This window comes from Chrysochloris asiatica, unplaced genomic scaffold (genome assembly GCF_000296735.1).
Source record: "Chrysochloris asiatica unplaced genomic scaffold, ChrAsi1.0 scaffold00066, whole genome shotgun sequence".
NCBI lineage: Eukaryota > Metazoa > Chordata > Mammalia > Afrosoricida > Chrysochloridae > Chrysochloris > Chrysochloris asiatica.
Window position 1 is genome coordinate 5,554,134 of NW_006408584.1, and position 18,511 is coordinate 5,572,644.

General features: G+C 37.8%; 1 protein-coding gene and 1 pseudogene across 1 annotated transcript in view; one reads left to right on the forward strand and one right to left on the reverse strand.

Moving 5' to 3' along the window:
• GALNTL6 (UDP-N-acetyl-alpha-D-galactosamine:polypeptide N-acetylgalactosaminyltransferase-like 6) overlaps nucleotides 1–18,511 on the reverse strand; it is a 2,035,427-nt gene that overhangs the window by 1,920,479 nt on the left and 96,437 nt on the right. The window lies entirely within an intron of this gene.
• LOC102818129 lies at nucleotides 12,301–13,676 on the forward strand (annotated as a pseudogene).

The following is an 18,511-nucleotide window of genomic DNA, read 5'->3' on the forward strand; positions in this document are numbered from 1 at the left end:
CCTTTTTAAAGTGTTGAAGAGCAAAGATGTCAGTTTAAGGACCAAGGTGTGCCTGACACAAGCTTTAATATTTTCAATAACCTCATATGTATTTGAAAGCTGGACAGTGAATAAGGGAGACTGTAGAACAATTGATGCTTTTGAGTTATGGTGTTGGAGGAGAATATTGAAAGTGCCATGGGCTGCCAAAAGAACCAACAGTCTGTGATGGAACAAGTGCAGCCAGAGTGTTCCTTGGAGGTCAGGATGGCCAAATTTCGTTTCTCATACATATTGTCAGGAGGGACGAGTCGCTGGAGAAGGATCTCATGTTTGGTAAGGTGTAGGATCAGAGAAAAAGAGGAAGATCCCCAGAGAGATGGATTAGCAAAGTGGCAGCATCAACGGGCTCAAATGTGGCCAAACAATTGTGAGGTTGGCCCAGGATCAGGCAGTGTTTCATTCTGCTGTGCATAGGGTCATTATGAGTCAGTACCTACTCAATGTCACTAACAACAATAACAACAACAAAAAGTAAGTGAATCACTAAAAGAGTAACACAATGCTTACTAGAATTTGTTAATCAGCAAAGATATGCATTAATATTTAAATTAACTAGATTATCATAAATATTTCCTGCTCCTGAAATAATTTTCCTGCACAGAGAATTTGTCATTAGTTTTTAGCTACACTCTTTTATTGCCTTTTATGGTGCAGGACTGGGTAGGTTTTCTTTCTGTTTGACATGAGGTAATTATGAGTGAGAACTAATTGGAACTAACAGCATGATATAATACAAAGTCTGTATATATTTTTTTTAATACCATATTTCTTTTTCACTAAATAATCCATTGACATCAATCAAAATTTAACAACTTCTAAATTATAAAGATCCCATCAAACTGAGTTGTTTCATTCTTTTTGGATCACATAAATTCTAAGGATTGAAGTGCAGATTAAGCAAAAATTAATTTTATATTTTAAAGCACACATTAAAAAAATTTGGTAGAGAGTTATATAATAAACTAAACAGCTTGTTTGACATATAGATTAAAATCAGACCAAGAGTATGACTGAAATAAAATGTTTTAACTCAATCAGGTTCTTGGCAAAAGGATAAAAAATAACAGTCACTTTCAAAAATACATATGCCATATATATATATTTTTTAGTTATTTAACTTTTGTTCTGAAAATAAGTTGTATATTTGGTATCCTAGTTTGTCCTTCCAAATGAGAGGCTGGTGGAGTGTTTTTAGGAAACACTGCATTTGTTGTTGATGTCATTGCCCAAGGATCAGTTCTGATTCATGGTGTCTGTATAAGAAAACTACACAACATGTGGTCCTGCACAATCTCTATGATTTTCGATATGTTTGAATCTACTATTGATGATATTGCATCACTCTATCTCATTTAGGATTTTTCTTGTTTTCACTGATCTTCTACTTTATAAAACATGATTTCTTTTCTAGCAAGATGACAAGTCCAAAGTAAATAAGATGAAGTCTCTCCATCCTTACATCTAAGGTGCATTTCAGTTATATTTCTTCTAAGAAAGTGATATAGACTCTGCAAAAATCTCTTTTCTTTTCCAGACATGTTTAGATTTGGGTGGGGATTAGTTAGAGTATGCCAGTAATCACTCAGCAGCCAGTAATCACTCAGCAGCCACCCCATCCAACTCAGTCCTCACTGATGGATGGAGGTAAAGACAACTGTAGCAGAGTCTTGTGAGATGACATGTTTTCAAAGCTTTCAAAAAAGAACTTGTCTGAGGTGTCCTTCTGTTCCTCTCAAATTTGTTGAGTGATGATATGAATATTACAACTGCCGTAACTATTTTATGAAAAAAAAAAAGAGGTTATTTTGTAACTATGTAGAGAGACAGAAGAGTTCTACTTTTTAGTGTTATCTTTTGAGCCAGGGACTCAAGACTTTCCCCAAACTATTCCTGTCTTTGGGCTTTTAAGCTATATAAGCCAATGATCCTCTGCAACATTATTTTCCCCCATGTGTTTTTTAGTGTATAACATTATTGGCAAGCTTACTGTACAAAAATTGTTTAAATAAGTACTTGTAATATAATAATAGAAATACATAGGAAAACCTGGACTCCCAGTTAGATTAACATTCCAGGAAAATAATCATAAAACATGTATTGCAATGCAGTCAGCAAGCATTATATTAACAATAACATTCTGGAAAAGGGTATCAATGTGCCAAGTAAATAAGCATTAATTCAGAAAGTAAGCTGGATAATGATTAAAAAACAACTCTTACATTCAATCCTACAAAAATATATATTATATGATAATCGATCATACATGAATGAATATCATCACAACCTTGTTTTTGGTTGTTGTTGTTGTCAGATGCCATCGAGTTGGAACCGACTCATAGCGACCCCATGCACAGCAGAACGAAACAATGTCTGATCCTGGGCCAACCTCACTTGAGTCCATCAATGATGCCACCTGGCTGATCCATCTCGTTGGGGGTCTTCCTATTTTTCTCTGACCCTCCACCCTACCCAGCATGACATCCTTCTCCAACGATTGTTTCCTCCGGACAATATGTCCAAAGTTGGAGAGACGAAGCTTAGCCATCCTGGCCTCCAAGGAGCACTCTGGCTGCACTTCTTCCAAAACAGATCTATTGGTTCTTTTGGCAGTCCATGGCACTTTCAGTATTCTCCTCCAACACCACAACTCAAAGGCATCAATTCTTCTATGATCCTCCTTATTCACTGTCCAGCTTTCGCATCCGTATGAGGCTACTGAAAACACAATGGCCTGTGTCAGGCGCACCCTAGTCCTCAAGCTGACATCTCTGCTCTTCAATAATTTAAAAAGTTCCTGTGCAGATTTGCCCAGTGCAATACGTCGTCTGATCTCTTGACTGCTACTTCCGTGAGTGTTGATAGTTGATCCAAGAAGAATAAAGTCCTTGACAACTTCAATCTTTTCTCCATTGATAAGAATGTTGTTTATTGGTCCAGTGGTGAGGATTTTTGTTTTCTTGACATTGAGATGTAATCCATATTGAAGGCTGTGCTCTTTAATCTTCATAAGTAAATGTTTCAAGTCCTCTTCACTTTCAGTGATCAAGGTTGTATCATTTGCATATCGCAGGTTGTTAATGAGTCTTCCTCCAATCCTGATGCCACGTTTTTCTTTATATAACCCAGCTTCTCGTATTATTTGCTCAGCATACAGGTTGAATAAGTATGGTGAAAGAATACAACCCTGTCTCACACCTTTCCCAATTTTAAAACATTCAGTGTTCCCATGTTCTGTTCGAACAACTGCTTCTTGGTCTAGGTACAGATTTCTCAGAAGTACAATTAAGTGTTCTGGAAAACTCATACTTCTCAATGTTGTCCATAGCTTGTCATGATCCACACAATTGAAAGTCTTTGCATAGTCAATAAAGCACAGGTAAACATCCTTCTGATATTCTCTGCTTTCAGCCAAGATCCATCGGACATCAGCAATGATATCTCTCGTTCCACGGCCTCTTCTGAATCCAGCTTGAACCTCTGGAAGTTCTCTGTCAATGTATGATTGTAGCCGTTTCTGTATTACCTTTAGCAAAACTTGATCGCTTGAGATATCAAAGAGATTGTCCGATGATTTCCGCATTCCGTTGGGTCACCTCTCTTTGGAATGGGCATAAACATTGATCTCTTCCAATCAGTCGGCCAGACAGTTGTCTTCCAAATTTCTTGGCAGAGATGAGTGAGTGCCTCCTGTGCTGCCTCACTTTCCTGAAAGACTTCAATTTTTATTCCATCAATTCCTGGTGCCTTGTTCTTTGCCACTTCTTTCAATGCACTTTGGACTTCCTCTCTGAGTATCATTGGCTCTTGTTCATATGGTATCTCTTGAAATGGTTGAACATTAACCATTTCCTTTTGGTACAATGACTCTGTGTATTCCTTCCATCTTTTCTTGATGCATTCTGCATCATTCAATAATTTGCCCAGTGAATCTTTCAATAATGAAAGTCGAGGCTTGAATTTTTTCTTCAGTTCCCCCAGCTTGAGAAATACTGACCGTGTTCTTCCCTTTTGGTTTTCTAACTCTAAATCTTTGCATATTTTATTATAGTATTTGGCTTTATCTTCTCAAGCTGATCTTTGAAATTTCCTGTTCAGCTCTTGCACCTCTTCAATTTTTCCATTTGCTTTGGCTTCTCTATGTTGGAGAGCAAGTTTCAGAGTCTCTTCTGACATCCATCTTGATCTTTTCCTTCTTTCTTGTCTTCTTAATGACTTTTTGTTTTTGGTAGAGACAAAAAATCATAGGAAGATTATATTTTTCTTGTTTGATAGCAAAAAGCTCTTTTAGTGAGGGGATATAAAAATAACTAACCTTGGGTAAAAGCATTATTTGGTATTAAATTTTTTTCTGTTATATGATTATAAGAAATCATACACAATTTCAAGACTTGCCAACCTCACCAGATGACAACTTCTATACAAGTGTCATTTGAAACAACTTTGCCAAAAATCTTTACCAAACATTTTACATGATTTCCTTTGACAGTAATCCATAATTCTTTTCCCCAAAATTCACTTGTGACTTTTTCACAAATACTTTCTCCACTATTCTATACCAATTTTGAGTTTCACTCCAAGCTTTCCACAGTGGCCTCTGCTATCACTATTCTTTTTCAACAAACAACCAACATTCTCATGCTCTCCAAAGCATCATCCCTTTGTTTTCCATCCCTATGTTTCCAAAGTTCTCTCTTTAATTCAGTCTCAGGACATGTTTCCTTATCACCCAAATTTTAAATGATTTTCAATGTATATAGTACTAACATAAAACCTTCTCCTTCTCAATCATATATCATTTTATCTGAACAGGTTCACCCATATTTTGTATTTTATGTTTCACTGATTCACTCACAAGACTCATACACTTGAATTAAAATTTCAACTATCTGCATTATTTCTATATCTTCATTTATTTACATTTCAAGCACTTCTTTTCATCAGTAATAGTCTACATGACAAACTTGTATTTATCTCTCAGCATTAAACTAATGATACATCTTTTAAGAAAACAGTCTTCCTTGTCAAGACATTTTTAGGAACTCCTTTCTATTTTCACTTTTTTTGGTATATACATCAGCAATATAATATTTCTGTTGATTGTTTTATTAACTCTCTCTTAAGATTATTAATTCATTGAGAGAAGAAAATTAGTTCTTTTTCCATGTGTTCTTAGCTTTTAGAACTATGACTAATACATTTTTGCTGTTGTTAACTGCCATAGAGTTGTTCCCTGGCATATGGTGACCTCATGCACAATTCTTTAATCCTTTTCTATTGAAGAATTTTGAATGAAAAAGAAAACTCTTTGTGCTTCAGTTTTAACTGGTAAAATTAACAAGAGGTATCCAGAACTGACTAATTAATACTTTTCAATTGTATTGTAAACATATTCTTAAGATGAATGCCCCAGTCCATTCCTTAAAGCTGCTGCTCTAACAGGCTTGCCATTTAAAACATAAATTTCTTTACTATAGTCTTTCTTATGTATATATTAGTCTGGGTATGATTAAATGTGAGTGTGAGTCAAGGCTAAGTACATAACTATCAAAATGGGAAAAATAGAGTAAGTAGCAAAAATAGATTTTGTTGTTGTTGTTGTTGTTGTTGTGAAGAGCCCTCGAGTCAGTTCTGACTCATAGTGACCCTGTATAGGGTTTCTGAGCAGAGACTGGTGAGCTTGAACCACTGACTTTATGGTTCAAGGCAACTTTGTCTGGCACATTAATCCATAGTACCACACTAGTGGTTACGAATCAGGCTGCAAACCTCAAAGTCCACAGTTTGAAACTACCAGCTGTTCCATGGGAGAAAGATGAGGCTTTCTGCTCCTGTAAAAATTTACAGCCTCAGAAACCCTGTACAGGGTCATTATGAGTCGGTTCCGATTCCAAGGCACACAACCACCACCACACCAGAACTCCAAAGATAGATTGCGGTAGGCAAAATTCCATAGTTGTAGAATTTGAATATATAAAAATAACATTAAATTTATTTATTAAGGTTCTCTGAAAGCATCCAAAATAACAGATGTTCAACAAAATTCCACTAAGTGATAAAAGAAAAGTTAAGCAAAAAGAAGGAAAAGAAGCAAAAGAACAGATGGTATAAAGAGAAGAAGAGAGTAAAACAAAAGAGATTAGGGAAGGCAATTCTCAAAGGTCAGATATACAATGTTAGGGATTTGTCATCCAGAAAAAGAAAGCAATTATAGAAAGCATTTGCATTTTCAAATTTTTGCTCACATATGGACCTAGTATTATATGATTGTATATAATACTAAATGAATGCATTTAATGTTTAACATACTATAGCTTTTTTATTCTTATTGTTGTTACTTTATTTTATTTTGTTCTGTTTTGTCAGATACACACCTCTAAGTTAGAGTTAGAACTATAAAACATTTTGTGTCAGTAAAGAGAAATTCTAACAAAAGAAAATGCTGATAATATTGGAGAAAGGAAGCTAACATATTTGCTCTGTTTAACAAAAAGGAAGCCAGGAAAGACAGACATTGTCCATAGAGGGGCAAACACACATACACACACAGTGCTGGCACTTAAAACACCCATGGTATAGCTTCCAGAATCACAATAACAAGCCACCACAGTACAACAAACTGACACACACACACTAACAACTATAAGAGAGATTCAACAAACTGCAGCTCAAAGAAACCTATCCCCAGCACGAACAACTGCTAACCAGGGACCTCTTCTACAAGTTCCAGTGTCTCCTGGACCACCAAAAGACATTTCTGCCCCTAGTGGACCACCCAAAAGAACTGTTAGTCCAACTGTACTTTCAAATGTGTTACCAAGATGTCTTGGATCCCCTGCTACTGTGGCTGGAATGGGTCTTCGTTCTCCAATGCCACCTCTAGCAAGACCCATTGCCCCTTGAGAATGGGGTGCTCTGGATAGAATTGTTCAATATTTTGCTGGTGATGGTCCACAGAACAGGTATGCCCTTATTTGTCAACAGTGTTTTTCTCATAATGGCATGGCTTTGAAAGGAAAATTCCAATACAGGCTCCCAGACTTCCAGATTTTAGTTTTGAGAAGAGACAGGCAGTGGAAAGTGCCAGTTCAGTTGGCCCCTTGCCATTGGGAAATGTGGTTCCATTAGAAAGCCAACCCCTGAAGAATCTTAAAAAGAACTAGATGTTCTTGATAACTACAGAGCAAACAGATGACAAAATGTCAGTTATAGAGCAGACAGACCATGTGACTTAAAAAGCACCAGGTACCGAAGGAGCTCTAGTAGCGTAGTGGTTACGAATTGGGCTGCGTACCTTAAGGTCAGCAGTTCGAAACTACCAGCTGCTCCGCGGGAGAAAGATGAGGCTTTCTGCTCCCATAAAGATTTACAGCCTCAGAAACCCTGTACAGGGTCACTATGGGTCAGAACCGACTCGACGGCACTTAACAACAACAACAACCACTACTAAAGAGCCAGAGGAGAAACCTAGAGAGATGGAAAAGGAGGAACCCTCAGTAGATGAAGTCAAATCACTGGTTCCCAGTGCACATTTTCCTCCTAATACTGAGCTAAGTGGAGAATCTTTGATAACAAAGAAGTAAATGCTTCTATGTGCCTTCAATGGGATATTTGTAGTCTGGTTGATGTCAGTTATTGCTTTGCAGGTGGTATTTTTGTATTTTTTCTCCCATTTAAGGATATCTTTGGTATCATTTGAGTTCAGATTGCATAGCTATTTCAAAGACAAAGCTGTATCCAATGGATGTTAAAATTAAAAGCAAGTGATTTCAGCAAGGTAACATCCATTGTAGACAACTTTTAGATATCTTTTTCCATCCTAAAAGTAAACAAAAATGAGGGTATCCCTGTTATCTGTATGTATGACCTGTACATTGTAACCATTTTGACATAGGAAAAGCATTGGGTAGGAATAAGTTCTTTAATAGTGTTTGGTTTAAGGACTGAAACTCAATTAAAATTGTGTATACTTCCTCATGTAAAAATGTATATAGTTTTAACTTGAGTTATTTTTTGGGGGGTATCTTTTAGGCATTTACATTAAGTGGTATGAAAAATGTAACTGTAACTACATAGGTATTGGTATGAAATTTCAGTAGGAATGCAACTGAACAGTCAGTCAAGTGCAGTGTTTCTTTTTGATGTTACTTATTTTTTGCAGCTGGGCCAAAGGCACATGATGTATATAATTAGCATATGTTTACATTTTAACAAGAAGGAAGCATCTCTGCACTTGACTGTACTTGAATTCTGAGCATTACTTACACTTGTAAAATAATGGTATATAAGTGAATTTTGTGCTCCTGTATATTATTTTGTTAAGGAAAAATAAAGATTACATGGCAGCAGTATCATTGGCTCTTGATCATATGCTACCTCTTGAAAAAGTTGAACATTAACCATTTCCTTTTGGTACAGTGACTCTGTGTAATTCCTTCCATCTTCTCTTGATGCTTTCTGCATCATTCAATAATTTGCCCAGAGAATCTTTTAATAACGAAAGTGGAGGCTTAAATGTTTTCTTCAGTTCCCCCAGCTTGAGAAATGCTGAGCATGTTCTTCCTTTTTGGTTTTCTGATTCCAGATCTTTGCACATTTTTTTTTCATAATATTTGGCTTTATCTTCTGGAGCTGATCTTTGAAATTTTCTGTTCAGCTCTTGTACCTCCTCATTTCTTCCATTTGCTTTAGCATCGCTATGCTGCAGAGCAAGTTTCAGTGTCTATTTTGACATCCATTTTGACCTTTTCCTTCTTTCTTGTCTTCTCAATGACGTTTTGCTTTCTTCATATATGATGTTCTTGATGTCATCCCACAACTCTTCTGGTCTTCGTGCTTTAGTGTTTAATGTATCAAATCTGTTCTTCAGATGATCTCTAAATTCAGGGTGGGATATATTCAAGGTCATATTTTGTATTTTGTAGACTTGTTTTCATTTTCTTCAGTTTGAATTTGCATATGAGCAATTGATGGTCTGTTCCACCTTGTTTTGACTGATGATATGGAGCTTTTCCATCGTCTTTTTCCACAGATGTAGTCAATTTGATTTCTATGTATTCCATCTGGTGAGGTCCATGTGTATAGTCATATCTTATGCTGTCTAAAGAAGGTATTTGAAATGAACAAATCATTGGTTTTGCAGAATTCTATCATGCGTTCTCCAGCATCATTTCTATCACCAAGGCCATATTTTCAACTACTGGTCCTTCCTCTTTGCTCCCAACATTTGTATTCCAATCACCACTAATGATCAATACATCTTGATTGCATGTTTGATCAATTTCAAATTGAAGAAGTTGGTAGAATTCTTCTATTTCATCCTCACTGGCTTTAGAGTTTGGTGCATAAATTTGAATAATAGTGGTATTAACTGGTCTTCCCAGTAGGCACATGAATATTATCCTATCACAGACAGCATTGTACCTCATGACTGATTTGGATATGTTCTTTTTGACAATGAATGCAACACCATTCATCTTCAGTTTGTCGTTTCTGGCATAGTAAACCATGTGGTCATCAGATTCAAAATGGCCAATACCAGTCCATTTCAGCTCACTAATGCCAAAGATATCAATGTTTATGTGTTCTATTCATATTTGACAACTTCCAGTTTTCCCAGATTCATACTTCATACATTACATGTTTCAATTTTCATTTGATGTTTATACCTGTTTCTCTTCATTTTGAGTAGTGCCCTATTAACAAATGAAGGTTCCATGGGCTTTACTCCATTTACATCATCACAGTCAACTCTAGTTTGAGGAGGCAGCTCTTCCCCAGTCGCATTTTGAGTACCTTCCAACCTGAGGGACTCATTTTCTGGCACTATATCTGATTGTGTTTCTCTACTATTCATAAGGTTTTCAGTGACTAAATATTCAGAAGTAGTTCATCACTCCATTCTAGTTTGTCTTTGTCTGGAAGCGCATCTGAAACCTGTCCACCATGGGTGACCCTGCTGGTATTTAAAATACCAGTGGCATAGCTTTCAGAACCAAAGCAGCTCACAAGCTAACACAGTATGACAAAGTGACAGAATACAACTAATATAAATTCCTTAGCTTGTTTATTGGAAGTGGTTTTATGCTGTGGAGTTGGTTCCAACTCACAGTGACCCCATATAGGACTTCCAAGGCTGTAAATCTTATCTGGAGCAGAGAGCCTCACCTTTCTCCCGCATAACCACTGATAGTTTCGAACTTCTGACTGTGAGATTAGCAACCTGACTCATAACCACTATACCACCAGAGCTCTTTAACTTGTTTTTTAGTGAGAGATTTTATCGATATGGAAATGAGGAATGGATAAAATGCCTCAATAGCCACAGTAACACTGTTAGTCTATATATATATATTTTTTTTTTTTTCTTATTTTTCTTTAGATGATTTAAAACATGTAATTTTTCATTTTAAATTATCTCTACAGAAGAGCCCTGGTATGGTGCTGTAGGATAAGCACTCGGCCATAAGATCCATTTGAACTTCAAGGTTGGTGGTTCAAACTTACAAGATGATCTTTGGAAACCCTATACAGAGTTACTATGGGTTGGAACAGACTCAATGGCACTTAACAGCAACAACATAGAATATCTAGAGTAAGAAACTATCTTCTTTCTGCTTGTATTTAGTGTCTTGGACAGTTATTTACAGTTAGTGTTAAGTAGATTTGTATTTGGACTGAGTTTCTTCCTGGGCTGACTCATTTTCTGAGAGATCAATATCAAATCACAGACCTCAGTCCCATTGGCCTCCAGAGTTGGGGACATCACTCAGGAGAGAACATTTCAAAAGAATGTAGATTGTTTATAATTGTTTATAATCATAGAGACATTTTTAAATTCTTACATGCTCTGTGTGAATCATTTTATATAAGAAGCTGATCCATTTTGAATATTCCCTACTTTTTTATGTAAAATAGAAAGAAAAAAGAACATACAAGAGCCTTAATTTTCAATTACTGCAGGACACAATTGACAAGTTTAAATATATGGACTTAACAGAATACTATAATAACGCTATTAAACTTTTAAAACATACTCTGAACAATTGTGCAGTTGTTCGCTTTAAAAGTAACAAATGTGAGCATTATTTTCTCCCTAGAAAAATTCTCTCTCTCTCCTTTTATTGGTTATTTCTTACCCTAACCCTGTATGTTTCTTTGTTTGTATCTTGCAAATAACCTGTTCTGTAGAGACTGACCTTTCAATTCTGATTTGCCCTTTCCAATTCTACTTTCATCTGAATCTCATTCCACCCTATATTTTGTCATCATTTAAGTCTTGTTATTTTGTGACTGCTTCAGCATAATTCTGAATTTGAACATACAGTAGTTCTCACTGTTCCAATTAATTGGTTCACCTACCCTTTATGTGACCTATTCTCTGGTCTCTTGTGCTAATTTATACCCCTTCCTCCTAGTCATTTCTCAGAATGTAATGATACAGTGTGGAGCAGAAGAAGGAATAAGAAATACCTGACAAATGGAATATAAGGCAGCTGTCTGAGTATGCTTTGTAGGCTCCATCACCTAGTGTACAATTGTTTCAAAGAATAGCAACAACAAAAACTATGGTTAAGGTGATGCTACTGTCATTCCTAAAAGATCAACTTAGAGGCACCTTTTGATTACTGAACCAAGTAAATGTGTTTGTCACTGTTGTTGTTAAGTGTCATCCAGATGGTTCTGAGTCATAGTGACCCTGTATAGTGTTTCCAAGAAGCAGTTAGTGAATTTGAACCACCAACCTTGTGGTTCAACATGACCTTGCAGTCGCTTTATCCCACAGAGCTACACCAGGACTCCATGTGTTTAATGAAGTAATAAATACTGTGTGGAAATAAGGCTGAAAAGCAGGATAAACTAAGGAGGTTCTCAGTCAGAAACAGAAAGACCAAGAATCTATGGTAATTATGGGAAGTTTTATGATAAGAACACTTAACAGCTGTTCTAAATGAAGTATCTAATCTTTCCTTTTTTTAATGATATTTTCCCTAGATATATAGCATCTACAATTTGAAGATGCATTTGTAAGGTGATACTTTTGTACAAAGAAAATTCTTGGCAAATGGTCCACCATTTGCATAGGGATCAATAACATTTGCTATATTATTACTGCTATTGAATGGTACAGAAAGCATCAAAAGAAGATTAAAGGAATACACAGAGTCACAAAGTCAGTGAACCAAAAAGAAATGGTCAGTGTCAATTTCAAGAGGTAGCATATGATCAAGAGCTGATGGTACTTTTCTCTGCAGAATCACCATGGCGGCCGGGACCCTGTACACATATCCTGAAAACTGGAGAGCCTTCAAGGCCCTCATTGCTGCTCAGTACAGCGGGGCTCAGGTCCACGTAATCTCTGCACTACCCTACTTCCACTTTGGTCAAAAACCAACCGCACCCCCGATTTTCTCCGCAAATTTCCTACAGGCAAGGTTCCAGCGTTTGAGGGTGATGATGGATTCTGTGTCTTTGAAAGCAATGGCATTGCTTAGTATGTGAGCACTGAGGAGCTGCGGCGAAGTAGTCCAGAGACAGCAGCTCAGGTGGTGCAGTGGGTGAGCTTTGCTGACAGAGACATAGTCTCCCCAGCCAGTGCCTGGGTGTTCCCCACCTTGGGTATCATGCATCACAACAAGAATGCCAAGGAGGAGGTGAGACGAATTCTGGGACTGCTAGATGCTCACTTGAAAACGAGGACTTTCCTGGTGGGCGAACGTGTTACCCTGGCTGACATCACAGTTGTCTGTACCCTGTCATGGCTCTACAAACAGGTCCTAGAGTCTTCTTTTCGTCAGGCCTTCCCCAATACCAACCGCTGGTTCCTCACCTGCATTAACCAGCCCCAGGCCAGGCTTTTTTTGGGGGAGGTGAAGGTCTGTGAGAAGATGGCTCAGTTCTATGCTAAAAAGTTTGCGGAGAGCCAGCCTAAGAAGGACACCCCACGGAAAGAGAAAGGTCAGTGGGAGGAGAAGCAGAAGGCCCAGGCTGAGAAGAAAGAAGAGAAGAAGACCGCGGCTGCTACCCCTGAGGAGGAGATGGACGAATGTGAGCAGGCACTAGCTGCTGAGCCAAAGGCCAAGGACCCCTTTGCTCACCTGCCCAAGAGTACCTTTGTGTTGGATGAACTTAAGCACAAGTACTCCAATGAGGACACGGTCTCTGTGGCACTGCCGTATTTCTGCAAGCACTTTGATAAGGATGGCTGGTCTTTGTGGTATTCTGAGTACCGCTTCCCCGAAGAGCTTACCCAGACCTTCATGAACTGCAACCTCATCACAGGACTGTTCCAGCGTTTGGACAAGCTGAGGAAGAATGTCTTTGCCAGTGTCATCCTCTTTGGAATCAACAACAGCAGCTCTATCTCTGGAGTCTGGGTCTTCCGAGGCCAAGAGGTTGCCTTCCGGCTGAGTCCAGATTGGCAGGTGGACTACCAGTCCTACACGTGGCGGAAGCTGGATCCTGGCAGCGAGGAGACCCAGACGTTGGTGCGAGAGTACTTTTCCTGGGAGGGAGACTTCTAGCATGTGGGCAAAAGCTTCAACCAGGGCAAGGTCTTAAGTAAACACCATGTCGTTCGTTCATCACCTGGCTGCCTGTGTCTGCCCCTCAGGGAGATGGGGGTCATTGAAGTATGAAGCCCAAGATGTACTGACACTATTGGGAAAGAACAAAGGTCAGGGAATTGATGAAATACAAATAGAAATCATTCAATAAACTGATGCACCACTGGAGGAATTCACTCATCTATGCCAAAATAGTTGGAATAAAACCACCTGGCCAACTGGTTGGAAGAGATACATATTTGTGCCCATTTTAAAAGAGCATTGACCCAACAAGATGTGGAAATTATCGGACAATGTCATTAATATCACATGCAAGTAATATTTTGCTAAAGATAATTTTAAAATGACTGAAAGAATACATTGACAGGGAACTGCCAGAGGTTCAAGCTGGATTCAGATGAGGACATGGAGTGAAGAAGATCATTGGTAACATCAGATGGATCTTGGCTAAAACCAGAGAATATCAGAAAGATATTTGTTGTTGTTGTTATGTGTCGTGGAGTCAGTTCAGATTCATAGCGACCCTATACAGGATTTCCAAGGCTGTAAATCTTTCTGGGAGCAGAAAGCCTTATCTTTCTCCCGCAGAACAGCTGATAGTTGTGAACTACTGATCTTGAGATTTGCAGCCCGATTCACAATCTCTACACTACCAGAGCTCCTTAAAAAGATATTTATCTGTGTTTTATTGATCATGCAAAGGCTTTCCACTGTGTGGATCATGACAAGTTACATACAGCATTGTGGAAAATAAGTATTCCAGAACACTTAATGGTGCTCAAAAGGAAGCTGTACATAGAGCAAGATGCAATCGTTAAAATGGAACAAAGGGACATTGAATGGCTTAAAATCAGGAAAGGTGTGGCCAGGGAAGTATTCTTTCACCACATTTATTAAATTTGTATGCTGAGTAAATGATCCAAGAAGATGGATCATATGAAGAAAAACATGGTATCAGAATTGGAGAAGGACTCATTAATAACCTATATTATACAGATGATACAGGAGCTCTGGTAGTGTAGTGGTTACGAATTGGGTTGCTAACCTCAAGGTCAGCAGTTCGAAGCTACCAGTGGTTCTTCAGGAGAAAGATGAGACGTTCTGCTCCCGTAAAGATATACAGCCTCAGAAACCCTGTGCAGGGTCACTATGAGTAGGAACTGACTCCACGGTACTTAACAACAACAAAAATACAGATGATAGATCCTTGTTTGCTGAAAGTGAAGAGGACTTAAAATATTGTGGAAAATCAAAGGACTTCAATGTGAATAAAATAAAAATCCTCACTACTGGACCAATAAATAGCATCATGATAAATGGAGAACAGACTGAAATTGTCAAAGACTTCATTTTACTTTGATCCACCATCAACATTTATGTAAGCAGTCAAGGAAACAAGTGACATATAGCATTAGGTTAGTGTGCTGCAAAAGACCTCTTTAAAGTGCTCAAGAGCAAAGATGTCATCTTGAGGACTAAAGTGCACCTAAATCAAGCCATGGTATTTTCAATAGCCTCAGATGTTTGTGAAAGTTGGACAAAAACTAAGGAATACCATAGAATAATTGATGCATTTGAGTTATGGTGTTGGAGAAGAATATTAAAGGCCCATGTCCTGGTGTTGCATTGTAGGATAAGCACTAGACCACATGGTCGATTTGAACCACAAGATTGGCAGTTCAAATTTACCAGCCACTCCCCGGAAACTCTATACAGGGTCACTTTGAGTCAAAACCAAGTTAAAGGCACTTAACAGCCTTCAGTATGGATTGCACCTCAATGTAAAGAGAAGAAAAAAAATGATCATGGACTGCCAGAACAAACAAATCTCTGTTGGAGGAAGTACAACCAGGATGCACCTTAAAAGCCTGAATGATCAGACTTTGTCTGTCTGTCTGTCTGTCTCTCTGTCTCTCTCTCTCTCTCTCTCGTATTTCAGACATATTATCAGAAGAGACCAGTCCTTAGAGACAGACATGCATAGTAAAGTGGTAAAGGACATCATGTGTGAGATTCAGCAAAAACAGATGAAGACCCCAATGAGATGGATTGGCATTATGGCATCAACAATCGATTCAATCATAGCAACTATTTTGAGGTTGACTGAGGACGAGGCAGTGTTCTGTTCTGTTTCGCATAGGATCACGATGAATTGGAACCGACTCAACAGCACTTTTCAGTAACAACAAAAGTTATTACTATGTGATAAACAAGAAATAAGTGGAGTCTGTGAGCTGTGCAAACTGTTAACATTATAAATGTTAAAGTTTCAAACTGGAGGTACTTGTGTCATTCATGAGAAAGACAGAGACAGGAGACATTCCAAAGAAGCAAAAGGTCAAGATGTAAATAATTTGTTCCTAGTTACAATAAGTTCCTGACTGCAATCATGCTTAACTGAACTGTTTTGCCCTACTCACCTGGGTGGTAACTCACTAGCATGTGGCCAGTCTTTACATTTCAATGGAATTCAAGCTGAATCTGATTGTATGTATAATTACTAATCCTTTACTCTACTGTTTGTTATTCTATGTGTGTATACAGATCCCTCCTGGTGTGTCACTGTAGGATAACTGCTGGACCTCAAAGTCAGTTTAAACCACAAGGTCAGTGGCTCAAAATCACCAGTAGCTCCTTGGAAACTCTATATTGGGTTGCTGTGAGTCAGAACCCACTTGATGGCACCTAACAACAAAAATAACAATCCACTTCAAGAACTCTTTGTGTGGCACTGTAGGACAAGCCTTTGACTGCTAACCACAAGGTCAGCATTCATACCCACCAGCCACTCCTCCAAAACCCTAAATAGGGTTGCTGTGAGTCAGAACTCACAGGATGGCACTTAACAACAACAACAACAGATATCAAGACAATGAGTGAAATTGCTACCTTTCAGGAACTGTCTTTAAATTAACAAAGTAGAACTTTTAAAATTATACACTCAAATTCAGCTCCCATCCTATTTAATCCTCTGATGGCTGGTATCTCTTTATACCTTTCCTTGCTTTTCGATCCCTCTGATAACACTTTATTTGAACTTCATATTTCCCTTAAAAAACACCAGATAAACCTTGACTGAGGAAATGCCTTTTAAAATTTATCCCAGCTGTGATGCCAAAGATTCTCGTTGTATCACTTTTGCCCCATGGACATGCTTAAAATTGCATATAATGGTGAGAGATTTTCCATGATGAATGCTACAAAACCCTGCCTTATATCAGCTTGTTCGCATGAGTCCAATTACGGGTAGGCCAGACAGAATGAAAAGATTCCAAAAATAGTCTTAAATATTGAAAAAATGGCAAATGAGTTGTTGAAATATTTTTGTGCCATTAGTAAGAAATTGGTATTTCCAGTTTGAATCTGACAATCACATGGTTTGCTATGCCAGGAATGACAAATTGAAAAGGAATAGCATCACATTCATCATCAAAAAGAACATTTTAAGATCTATCTTGAAGTATAATGCTACTTGCGGTACAATAATAGCCACCAGACTGATATAGCTACCAGACAGACCAGGTAATGCTACTATCATTCAAATTTACGCAACAACACTAAAGCCAGTGATGATAAAATTGAAGAATTCCACCAATTTCTTCAGTCTGCAATTGAGCAAATGTGTAAGTAAGATGTATTGATAATTACTGGCATTTAGAATACAAAACTTGGAAAGTAAGAAGAATGATCAGTAGTTGGAAATAGGACCTTGGTGATAGAAACAATGCTGGAGATCACATGATAGAATTTTGCAAGACCAATGACTTCTTCATTGCAAATACCTTTTATAACAACATAGAAATGATTATGGTCCTCACCAAATATAATATACAGAAGTCAAACTTATAACATCATCAGTCAAAACAAGACCAGGGATAGACTGTAGAACAGAAGATCAATTGCTCACATCCAAGTTCAGAATGAAACAGAAGAAAATTAAAACAAGTCCATGAGAGTCAAAATATGTGCTTGAAGACATCACATGCAAATTCAGAGATCATCTCAAGAACAAATTTCATGCATTAGACACTAATCACTGTACACCAGAGAGTTGTTGGATAACATCAAGAACATCATACAGGAAGAAATCAAAAGGTCGTCGGGAAGACAAGAAATAAGGAAAAGACCAATGGATGTCAAAAGAAACACTGAAACTTGCTCTACAATGTAAAGCTGCAAATGCAAATACAAGAAATGAGGAGATAAAAGAGCTGAACATAAAATTTTAAAGGTCAGCTCTAGAAGACAAAGTTAAAAATTACAATAAAATGTGCAGATACCTAGAGTTAGAAAACTAAAAGGGAAGAACATGTTCAGCATTTCACAAGCTGAAAAAAAAACTGAGGAAAAAATTCAAGTCACAACTTGCAATACAGAAGGATTCTATGAACAAAATGTTGAAAGATGTAAAAAGTACTAAATGGTTGATGTTCAGCCATTTCAATAAATAGTATATGATCAAGAGTATGTAATCAGCATATGTTACACTTGTTAATGGTACTGAAAGAAGAAGCCAAAGATGCACTGAAAGCACTGGCAAAGAACATGGGTTCAGGAATTGATAGAATACAAACTGAAATCATTCAACAAACTGATGTAGCAGCACTGGAGCCACTCATTCCTCTATGACAAGAAATTTGGAAGACAGCCACCTAACCAGCTGATCGGTATTGTTGTTAGGTGTCATTGAGTCGATATCGACTCACAGGGACCCTATGGACAAAAGAACAAATCACTGTCCAGTCCTGGGTCAATCTCACAATTGTTGCCACACTTGAGTTCATTGATGCTACCACTTTTCCAATCCATCTTGCTGGGGGTTTTCCTCTTTTTCTAAGACCCTCCACCTTACCAAACATGATATCCTTCTCCACTGACTGGTCCCTCCTGACAATTATGTCCAAAGT